A 10,883-nucleotide genomic window follows, 5' to 3' on the forward strand; every position below is an offset into this window, starting at 1 on the left:
CATGCTGCAGTCAGGATGGCCAGGACACAGAGTATCACCGTACAAGATCAGAAAGCTTCAGCCCACACAGAGCACCACCACACCACATCAGAAGGCTGCAAGCATGTGCCTTTCTTGTTCTTTAGCCCAGCCTTTTATCCCCTCATGTTGATGCACTGCACCTGTGTGCCCCCTGCTCCCTTTGGTGGTTGGTCAGTGCCCCGGGCTCTCCATGGCTCACTGCTGTCAGTGCTGCTCACCTGCTGCTCACAGCTGTCACCAATTGGGGTGAGGCTCAGCCCAGCCCCACTCCCAATTACCCCAGACTGTGTCCCTACACAAACCTGAATATGAAGAGTGACCTAGAAGAGCACCAGCATCCCACCCCTCATCTGAGTCAGAGTCATCTCTGTGCAAAGTTACCAGTGGGGTGTTCAGAAGCCCCAGCAAAAGCAACGATAATTAACTGCACAAATGCACTGTGCAAACGCAGAATTGCTGCAGCACCTCACACGAATTTCCTGGGCAATGTGCACAATAACTCACCTGCTCTTTCCATACTCCCCAGTGAGACCCCTGAGCTCAACTACTGACAGAAATAACAAAAAACAGAATCACAAAGGCCAGAGAGAGAAACGGGAGAGACTGCTGGAACAAGGATCACTTAAATTGGTCTTATTACACTCTTTGATTTCTGTGGCTACTGTCAAAAGCTCGATTCTAAACCACACTTCAGTCTGACCCCTTTATGTTCAGTCTGACTTACTGATGTCTCTATATGATGAAAGAAAAGAAGAACCAGGGAGGAGAAGCTATAAGGGTCAAAAGCAAGTTATTACTCAAAAAACCATGGAGAACTTCCAACTTCACATTACTGTTTCAAAACTTGACAAAGTATTTTCTTGGACATTTTGATCAACTCATTTCCCCTCACAGTTTTTACCCACATCTACTAGGAATAAACACTAAGATTTAACCTTCAAAACAATGTAAAAATCATTTGCTGACTTCCATTTCTTACTTGTTTCCTCAGAATTGTTTAACAGTTATGTCCAAGAATAATTCTAGTTATCAGTTCCTGACTTCTTGCGAGTTTTGACTGCCAACACTAATTTTTAACAATTAAGATCAAGTATGGCAGGGTTAAAAACACCTCTTATGGTATGAGTGTACCTCTGTGAGCAAACACAAACTGTCTACAGAAACAGAAGGGACCAATGCCACCAGACTGCCTGATCCAAGTTCCAGCTTAAGTTTTACTCCAGAAACAACTGCTGGCACACACAAAACTTCTCACTTGACTCCACTGCTGTTTTGCACTCCTGTGCTCACAAACACTTCAGTTCAAGCAGAAGTACTGAAAGGCTACCCAGATTTCAGTAGCATCTGGAAGATGCAGGAGGTGGAAAATGGCCTTAAAAAAAGCTGCAAATCTTCCTGCCTCCTCTGCTAAGATCACACTTCATTACCAAGCACCAAAGTGAGCACAACAATGCACAGAACACAGACCAAACTCAGCAGCCAGCACCGGGGGCAGCCATGCAGCACTGCCACCAACCAGTTATTTGAGAGTTCTCTTCAAAATAACAGGAAATTATGAAAGTATACACCAGTGGAACAAAGTAAAATGAAGGGTTTACAGAATGAGAAAAAAAATCCATTTCCTGCCACATGCATTTCAGGTTAGTCAGTCTAAATCATATAATCTAGTATTTGTTTCTCAGTAACAGCCAATTAAAAAAACTCCAAGCTTCTAAGGAAAAAAATACCAGCTTGCAGCATTCAAACTCTTAATAAAGGGAAATATACCAATATCTTATTTAAATACAAAGAAAAAATAATTATTTTTCAATTATTTTCAAATTTTAGTCAACTTTTAAATTTGAACAATGACTTCTAAATTAAAATTCTGGACTTTGTATTTTGTATCTAAATACACACAGGAAGAGAGAAAGCACTGGACTAAGAATATTTGCATTTTATTTTCACACTGATTTGCCTGCAGAGGCCTGAGCACTGAAAACACACAGCAAAGCCTTTGCCCTTAATTAAAATCTTGGGACAAGAATAAAGAGTTAGAAAACAAAGAGAAAAATAACACATACATACTTTTTGAATTGTAATGTATTTGTTAAAATAGGTATTTGTATTTTTACAAATTTGTGTACTGCAACAGATCTGTGGATCTCAGCAAAATAATTCTGTCAAATTTCAGAAAAAAACAGTAATATTTTGCATAGGCAATAGAAGTACAAATTACTGTACTACAAACTGTCTTACTAAAAGTAAGACTAGAAGATTAAAATGACTGAAGTACAAACTGTCTTACTTACTATGCTGAAATAGAGGATAACACGACACCAGATCTCTGCAAAGTGCAGTAATCAAGTCAAAATATTTAAATTGATCTTCTTTAAACTGTTTTCCACTGAAGGAACTTCAGAAAAGGCAGATTGCTACAGAATTTATAACCAAAACATTCAAACCCACCTGGAAACATGCCACTCTTACACCATTGTGAAGCTCTAACACCTCCTGTGTAATTGTACTCAGCAGAAAAGCAAAGCATTCAAATGTAACTACTTCTCAAATAAACATTGTAGGGAACAAAAGAGGAAATTCATTTCTGGTTAAAACAAAAACCAATTTACCAGAACAGGATCCATTTCCCTAAACAGTAGCAAAGATTATCAAAACTAACTATACAATTAGTTTACACTAAAAGTCAATCCTTTGAGTAAGATTCTTGGACAAAGCCTCAACTCCCATTCTTTTTCCTTCCAAAACAAAGAATTAAGTCATATGCATGGACAACTCCAACAGATCAGCATCTGCAATTTGCTTTCTACCCCCAAAAATTTTGGCTGTGTGACTTAAGGTACATACAATTGACATGACTTAATCAGAAAGGTCAGCAATACCTGAACTGAAAGCACAGCTACCTAACTTAGCCCAACACCCTGAAAGTCAGAGGTTTAAGCATCACCTACCACTGACAAGAAGTGTAACCTCAGGACTATCCCATAATGACTAAGTAATTGTCTTCTGGAAACTTGTACCATCACACCTTGCAACACAACATACAGAGGTTTTGGCGATGAAAGTATAAATAAATAGTAAACACACACACACACACAAAATGTAAGAGACCTTCTGAGAGTCATGTTTATTTATTTACCTGCAAGAGAAGACCACGGATTAGCCATGACTGGTTACTCAAAAATGACTCCTTTCATCAAAAGAATTAATAGTGCACAAGTTTCATAGCACATGCTGAGAAAGGACTTTGTTGTCAGTCACATTCACACTGATTTCATTCCTCACCTGTGTCACTGATACACTGTATGACAGAAACCAACTTATTTCACTTCTAAGCCCAAGAGTGACATGGAAACCTTATTAAGCCATTTAGCAAATGTCCTTCAAGATCCACTCTTAGATTCACTCACTGACTGAAAATCCTGTTCTGACAGTTTACTGCTTCTAAAAACACCTTTCTCTTTCCTTTTCTCTGCCCTTTTACCTTTTCTTCTCTAGTTAGAAATCATATGGGAGATATCAAGAATTTGAGCAATTAAGACAGGAAGTTGTCCACCATCATTAGTAATGAGCTTTCCTATTTAAAAGTTTGCCAGTAGCCTAATGTAAAATGAAAGATCACACATGAAGGCAAATGTGCACATTATAATTTTACCATTAATTACCAGAGTTAATGTGCACTGTTTTGCATCAAAGTGTAACTCCAGAATCTTTCTACTATAGCAGAAAACACTTCAGAACTCCCAACCATGCTAAAAAGGGTATTTCTAGTCCACACAGAGGAAAAATATTCCCCATATTATCCATACCAAAGCCCTATTTGGACAGAGCAGCCACACCAGTAAGTGACATACCCAAGGCTTTACCTTCATACCACTGAATCACCATAACATCAGCACAAATCACACTTACACCAGTCAGGAAACTGTAGGATACATCAAGCATGAGCAGAGGGTTTAAACTAACCAAGAACTTAATTTCAGACTGTCTACACAAATTGTAACTCAAGAACTCATCCCCTTATTTATCTTGAATAAAAAATGCTTCAATTTCCAAAATTTTAGTTTATCCCAATGATTTCTCAAATGGATTTAGGAATCAACAGAAAATAATTAAATTAATTCCAACTGGAAGCATTTATGTACAGATGGCATCAAGTATTTATCCACCCATCTTGCTGTTAAATATTAACATCTTTTCAATGAAAAGGGAAGGGCATACACTGAAGATGTACATTTCTACATGGAGTTAGTGATGGGGGAAGAAAATTAATTAAGAAAAAAAGAGAGAGATGTGGATCATTTTTCTCATTGCTTTGTCTCCTTGGTACAAATTGCACTCTGCATCTCAGACAGGGCTTATCCCCTTATCCAAGAGCGTGATACTGCTTGCTGCTTGTTTAGGGGGAACTGAAATCTTCCATTCAACCACAACAAGCTGAGGTTAGAATCATTCATTAACCAACACTTCAACTAATTTCAAAGTTTTACCTCTTCACAGATAGAAAAGGTTTGATCTCTGCTTCACAAGCACCCAGCAGGCAGATGCTGGAGAAGCTACCCAAGAGCAGCCCAAAGACATAAGGTTTAGAATGGCATTAGGAAAAATCAACATTGGTAGCAGAAGGAAAGATAAGGAAGAAGTGCTCTCTGTGCTCAGTGGAACAAGTCACCTGTTAACAACGTACATGAAAAAGGATGACATACATGCAGCTTTTTTGCCCCAGTTTTCACTGGCAAGGTCCACTCAGAAGCCTTCCAGACCCCTGAGCCCAGTAGCAGTCTGCTGGAGTGAGAAGTCCCCTCCAAAAGAGAAAGATGAAGTTTGGAAGCACTTCAGAAAATGGGAAACATACAATCTATGTAACCAGATGGGCTATATCTAAGAAGCCTGAGGGAGCAAGCCAGTGTAGCTGAGCTATCACACTCTACCACTTTTTAAAGGCCATGAGACTGTGAGAGGCTCCTTCTGACCAGAAAAAAGGCAAATATCACAACCAATTTCAAGAGCAAGGAGGAGGATTCAGGCAACCACAGATCAGCCAGCCTAACCTACGTCCATGAGAGGATTATAGAGCAAATTCCCCTGGAAGGCATCCCTCTGCTCAAGGAGCACAGGAAGATGACAGGGAATAGCCACCATGGATTTAGCAAGGACTGATGATGCCTGAAGAACACAAGAGATTACTGCAAGGAGATGTCTGGCTTAGCAGAGGATGGAAGAGCAGAGGACACAGAAGGCCAGTAACAAGTCTCCCACAGCATCCCTACAGCCAAACTGGTGAGACAGGGGTAAGGGAGCAGTGAGGTGTTTGGGAATTTGCCAGGACTGCTGAGCTGAAAGAACAGCCACAGCTGTACCAAGCTCCATGCAAGCAGTTGCAGTGGCATCTCCTAGGGATCACCTGGATGAAACCAGCAGTACCACCCAATGTCTTCAGGAATCATCTAGATGATGGGACAGGCTGCATCCTCAGGAAGTTTCCAATGACACCAAAGTGGGAGGAGTGGTCAGCTCCACTCAGACCTGGCCAAGCTGGAGAAAGGCACCAGTAAGACTTTGTGAAGCTCAGCGAAGGCACGTGTGGGTCCTGTATCAGTGGCAGAACAACCTCCTGTGACAAGACAGGCTGAACACAAACTAGATAAAGACTCAGTTTTTCAGAAATGTATTTGGAGATTCCCAGCAGACAGACTTGTGAAAACAAGTCACCAGTACATGCTCACAGCAAAGGCAGCTGAGCACAGCGTGGGCTGGATGCAGGAGTCCAGGCAGCAGATCCAGGGAAGGGTCAGTCCCCTCTGTTGAGCCCCTGTGAGCCCATGTTTGCAGTGCAGCTCCCTGGTGCAGGACTCACACAGACACTCTGGAGCACGTCCAGTGGCCAAGCTGGCCAGATGGCAGGAGCACATGGTGTACAATGAGAGGCTGATGGAACTGAGTTTGCACAATCTGCTCAAGAAAAGAGCTCTAAAGAATCCTTATTACTGTCAGCTCTCTAATGAAAGGCTGCAGAAGAGAGAACTGGACTCTTCTGGATAATGGACATTGACACGTTAAGAGGCAACAGACACAAGTTGGAAAGTAAATTTCAACTACCTTAAACAGAGGGAGGGCGGAAAGAAAAAATCATTGAGTGCAGTCAAATGTGGAAACAGATTGCCCAGAAAGGTGTTAAAGGCTGGAACAATCTTATCTAAATTATTCCTACTTTAATATATGCAGGGAGTTGGATTAGATGACCTCCAGAAGCCCCTTCCAACCTAAATGACTGTTTTAGGAATTTACTATTTGACCTGCCAATTATTCTATATTAGAAACTTTCCTTCAGCAGTTTTTGCATCAGGTTTATTACTTTCAATCATGTGTTTAAAAACTCGAGTTCTCCTGTACATACAGTCAGCCTACATCAAGTGTTGTACACAGAAATGGACATATCTCTTATCTTCTTGCCCTTAGAACTTCTTCCCTTTGTACTGCTGTGCTTCCCCCACAAACAGGGAATATGTTTTCAGCATCAAAAAAATTCTGCACTTTTACGCTTACTTGATCTAAAAAACCCCACACTTTCTTCAGTATTCTGGCTCATGATACAGGGAGACAAGAGTAGGAAAGCAGATGGCTGTGACCCATCTCAAAGTGCTAAAAGTTACTTTTTACCCTCTGACCACTTAAAAACACTAGAAAGACACTTTTGCTACTCTTTCCAAAGAACAAGAAATATTCCATGAAAGACACAATCTAACAGATGTTTTCCACAAGAGCCTTACTCACCTTTCAGAGCAATCTATTTTACTAAGCAGATTTTGGTGCCCCATTTATGTATTTATGTTCTGTTTACAAACAGTCACACCCAACAAACTAGTTTGTCAGCATCACAAAGTCCCCTCTGGGAACACTCCTGACAGCAAATTTGAATAAACATCTTAACAGCCACAGAGGTTTTCTAATAATCTACACATCAGTTTTGTTTCTCTTTAAAGTTAAGAACACAGGAAAAAGGTGAAAAAAATAATTTTCAAACATGCCAGTCTTTTTTATGGACTAGGACTCCATCAAAGAACAAGGAATCCCTTCACCAATCCAGGTTACAATAATGAGCTGTACCCATACAACGGAGTAAGACTGAGACTGGAACAAACTGCCAAAGGTATGAATTTCAAAAAACACATCTTATCAAAATATACTTGAAAACAACTTAACCTTCACTAAAAGGACACCTTCAGGAAGCTCAATGTTAATGCCTGAAAGGTGCATTTTAATTCTCACTTAATAGGCCAAGATTAAAATTCATGGGGAGAAGCTGAGAATTACTACAGGAATGATTAGTGTAGCTGGTGGCCCAAAGAGCAAACAAACCTTCCATAGTGTATTTCCACACATTTTTGCATCCTTTTTGTTAAAAGTGCCCTTTTTTTTTAAATACCAAGATCAAGAGTGCCAATAAAACCTATCAGTCCATGGGGTGCATAAAATGAGTATAATCCCATGACAAATTAATCTAAACTAGAAATCAGAAAGTGTGTAATTACTAAGGTCAGTCAAGTTTGAAATAGCCTTCCTATTACAGCAGAGGTAATGGCAATATACAACTAATTATTTTTAAATTAGAGCAGAATAAATTTACAAAACCCCCTAACAATGCTGAGATCACTCCCTGAAACTAAGAACTCACCAAAAAGTTCAGAGAGCAGAACACATGAACAAAGGAGAGGGAAGAAGAAAACCACAGCAATTTCTGTGGGCCCAGGGAAGAACACAGACACATAGATGGTTCTTGAGTTCATATAATATTGTCAAAAGTCAAACAAAAAAATTACCATGGCTTCATAATCAATCTAAGACATTACTGGCAGAAAAAAAAAGAAAAAAAAACACATTACTATCATTGCTACCTTCACCACAAGTCAATCAAACCCACAATGAAGGTTCTTCCAGCAGCACTGGCTTCTGCCATTAACTCAGTGACCACAAAGACAGGTCCCAGCTAAGGACATCACAACACCTGAGACTGCTCCACTCTCTCCACTACCAACACAACTTCCTCCTCTGGACTGAGCCCACGTCCACATGGCCGGGCAAGTGAGCTGGGTCAGGAAGTTGCTGTAATCAGAGTACCTCAGGGAGCACAAAAAAAGAAGAAATAGAAGTATATCTTTTAACCAGATTAGTTCTTTTTACTCACTTCCTGACTGTGGAAGTGCCTTTGATGAGAGAAGAGAAGGAGCAGCCACAACGCAGAATGTCTTGAAATGCCAGGGAGTACACCAGGAACACAAGAGAGCCACATTATAAACTTGATCTTTTTGCAATCCCCTTACTAATATAATACTACCACAACTTCATCTGTGAATCATTTTTTAAAGAACTGAATTCTATTTTTAACAAAGCAATGCATTTCATTGTAACCATTTTAAAACACTGTAGAGCAATTTTTACAGTTCTCATATGTACAGCCAAGCTGTTCATAGCCCCTGAGTCCTTTTGGAAAAAAGCAGTTATTTTAAAAATCAAATAAATAAAACAAAACTAACCCAGAATGATTTTCCATCTCTGCCTAAAAGAGAAGGAAGTAGTGGAAGGCTCAGTCACTCACTAAATTTTGGGGTTCATCAGCTGGCGCTGGCCCCCCTCTGGACACTCACTGGCAGCATTCTTACAACACTGGAGTCAATTTGTGCTTACTGTATTTGTAGTCTTTTCAAGTTTAAACTACAAAGTAAGTTACCAATCATGTAATTATTACCGTCTAACCCACATAAACAGAGTTAGCTACAATCCTACTTAAAACCTAGGCAGAGGCATGATTTGCAGAACCAACCTTATAGGCCCAGTAAACCTTCATACAAGCTGGAGGCAGGCTGGTCTGACAGGCAGTCAGGATTTGGCCTATATCATAGAGGTTTGGTTAAATAAAGCCACAGCACCTTTTCTGCACTTAAAGGAGTAACAAAATGCTGCCTGTACCATCAACAAGACATCTCTCTGGAAACTGAAAGCACACCTGCCCTTCTGAAAGTTTTAGCTGAAAAACAACGTGGTGGTGAGACTAGAGCATGACAGTGAGAGAGAGAAGCAATGCTTACCTAAGCAAGTTATTTCTTAATTGTCACTCAATTTTTTTCTCTGTTTTAAAGAAGAACTGACATTTTGAATCTTTTTTCCCCCTCTTAGCCACACGATGGATGGATACAGCTGTGAAACGTGGTAGGATATTCCTTATTCACAGCACTATCAAACCAAGCACTCGTGGCAACACAGCTTTGAGTGTGACAGCAGGAGCAAAGTACACACGACACTGCAGGAACTTATCCAGGAGGAGAGTCAGCAAGTCCATTTCCTTCACTGCCGTCCCTGCTTCAGGTGGTGACAGCAGGTTTTCAAGTACTTTTATCTAAAGACAAGAATTTTGTACCAGCTTACGGGTCGGGAGAGAGTGGAAGAGGGCTTAAAAAAATAAACCACCAGAAAGAAAACAAACAACCAGGGGGAAAAAAAAAGAAAAGAAAGAAACAGACAACCAGCCCAAAACAAAACATAACGTAGATGAAATTGAATGAAATTTACTAAAACGGAATGAAACTGACGCATGCAGACGCACAAATTTAGGACAGTAGTTTGCTAGTCCGGGCTCTTGGGAAGTGACTTCACTTTTCCCGCAGAGGAGGCAGGGAGATGAACGCTTCCACAGCGCTCTCGCATTCCTGACCACGAAAACAACTTTATTTTTTAAATCCTGCACTGTGCTTCAGCTCCTCTCCTCCCGGAGCGCCACTGCCCAGGGAACTCCACACGAACAGACAAACACCAAATAACACGAACCGGCGGAACCATCGGCCCGCGGCCAGCGAGGAGCCACCTCAGGTCAGCGGGCACGATCTATCTGTCTATCCCCCCGTGACACGGGCTGGGCCGGCGGCTCCCTCTCCTCCCGCGCCCGCTCTCCTGAAGGAGCGGCGACCTCCCCGCCCGCGCCCCTCATGACACCCGCTCCGCCCCGCTCGCCCCGGCGGGGCAGGCCCGGGACAGCGTCGCGATCTCTCACCGGTGCAGCCGGGCCGTCCTCCCCGCGCTGCCGCTGCCTCCAGCCCGGCGGGGCCGCGCAGCCGCCTCAGGGCCGGGACAGCGTCGCCCACATTCCGGCGGCGAGAGGGCGGGCGGGTGCGCGCGCACGGCTGACACGGCGTGAGGGCGGGAGGGAAGGAGGGACGGCGGAGGGGCGGCGGGGCAGCCGCTCTCGGCAGCGACAGCCCCGCCGGGAGCCCGGGGCCGCTGCGCGCTGCTCGGGGAGCGGCTCCGCGGCCGGCCCAGCCCGGCTTGCTGGCTTGTGCGGCCCCTCTGGGACACAATTACAGAATAGTTTGGGTTGGAAGCGGGCTTAAAGACCATCTCATCCCAGCTACCTGCCATGGACAGGGACAGCTTCCACTAGAGCAGGTTCCTTCGAGCTCCGTCCAACCTGGCCTTGGACACTTCGGGGATGGGACAGCCACAGCTTCCCTGGGGAACGTCGAGCGGGGCCTCACCACTCTCACAGGGAGAAATTTGTTCCTAATATCTAATCTAACCCTGCTCCCTAGTGGTAAGCAATTCTTCTGGGTCCTGTAACTACATGCTGTTGCAAGTAAATTCTCCCTGTAAGTTCCCTTCATGTACTGAAAGGCCACAATGCATTCTCTTCACCCCAAAGCCTTCTCTTTTCCAGGCTGAACAATCCCAACTCTCAGCCTTTTATCACAGCAGAAGTGTTCCATCCCCCTGATCATCCTGGTGCCTCCTCTGGATATTCCAACAGGTCCATATTCCTCCTCTGCTGGGACCCTAGAGCTGGAGGCAAGCAAGGTCTCACCTGAGCAGAGGGGCAG

The 10,883-nt window shown here is 42.9% G+C and overlaps 1 protein-coding gene across 4 annotated transcripts in view; it reads right to left on the reverse strand.

The window, feature by feature from the left end:
- The window catches only part of RABGAP1L (RAB GTPase activating protein 1 like), a 229,596-nt gene extending 219,422 nt beyond the window's left edge, over positions 1 to 10,174 (reverse strand). For 2 of the 4 annotated variants that reach the window (XM_064719782.1, XM_064719786.1), the window contains exon 1: positions 10,064 to 10,174. The gene's annotated coding sequence lies outside the window, so the exon portion shown is untranslated. Of the gene's footprint in view, positions 1 to 43; positions 97 to 9,104; positions 9,413 to 10,063 lie in introns of those variants that run through there. The other 2 variants (XM_064719785.1, XM_064719784.1) reach the window with 2 other exon arrangements.
- Positions 10,175 to 10,883: the final 709 nt, after the last annotated feature.

Source organism: Zonotrichia leucophrys, chromosome 8 (genome assembly GCF_028769735.1).
Source record: "Zonotrichia leucophrys gambelii isolate GWCS_2022_RI chromosome 8, RI_Zleu_2.0, whole genome shotgun sequence".
NCBI classification, from domain to species: Eukaryota; Metazoa; Chordata; class Aves; order Passeriformes; family Passerellidae; genus Zonotrichia; species Zonotrichia leucophrys.